The sequence below is a fragment of the Lactuca sativa genome, chromosome 4 (assembly GCF_002870075.4).
Source record: "Lactuca sativa cultivar Salinas chromosome 4, Lsat_Salinas_v11, whole genome shotgun sequence".
NCBI lineage: Eukaryota > Viridiplantae > Streptophyta > Magnoliopsida > Asterales > Asteraceae > Lactuca > Lactuca sativa.
The window spans coordinates 186,145,446-186,146,282 of record NC_056626.2 but is presented as its reverse complement, the minus strand read 5'-3'; the positions used below and the strand labels follow the sequence as shown (position 1 = coordinate 186,146,282).

Here is an 837-nt window from a genome sequence, read left to right as displayed (position 1 = left end):
AGCGATACCGAGCCAGAGTTTGAAGAACACACAAGTGAACCCGAGAACGAGCCAAGGAACGAGATGGCAACGATTGAAGAAATGTCCATGGGAGCATACAAAAAGCGGATCTGAGATGATATGGGTCCTGGGTTAGTCCAACCCGCAATTCCTGCCACTGCCACATTCGAGCTGAAGGGACACATAGTGACAGCACTGAAGGACATCCCATTTTTCAGGAAGGATCATGAGGATGCTTTTAAGCATCTAGACGAAGTCAAAGACATTGCGGATTACTTCAATGTCCCAAATGTCACCAAAAATACAGTCTTGCTTAGGATGCTTCCCATCACCTTCAAAGGAGCTGCTAAGGAGTGGTTAAAAGCACTCCCACCAGGTACAATCACCACTTGGGCTCAAATGCGTGAGCAATTCCTGGACCAGTTCTGCCCGCCTTCCAAGATAGCCAAACTCAAGAAGGCGATAGCCAACTTTGAGCAACAACCGGGGGAGTCACTATACGAAGCATGGGAGCGGTACAAGGGCTTACTCAGAAATTGCCCTCAACATGACCTAAGTGTGCAGCAAGAGATGTCAATCTTTTATGATGGGGTCAATGTAATGACAAGACAACTCCTTGATTCTCAAGGACCGTTGACAAAGAAAAATCCAAGGGAGGTCAAGGAGCTCATCGAAGAATTCGCGAAACACTCCCGCGAATACCATAACCCGAGGCAAGACGGAAGTAAAGGCGGTGGAGGGACCCAAACTGAAGAAATTGCAGCTGTCATGGCCATGCTAAATAGCATGGATCGCCGGATAACACAAATGGACCAGTAGATACATGCCATAAGAGTG

General features: G+C 47.7%; 1 non-coding gene across 1 annotated transcript; it reads right to left on the bottom strand.

Moving 5' to 3' along the window:
• Positions 1 to 447: 447 nt before the first annotated feature.
• On the bottom strand, positions 448 to 554 carry LOC111886987 (small nucleolar RNA R71). The gene has a single exon (XR_002848646.2). It is a non-coding gene; the product is annotated as a small nucleolar RNA R71 (small nucleolar RNA).
• Positions 555 to 837: the final 283 nt, after the last annotated feature.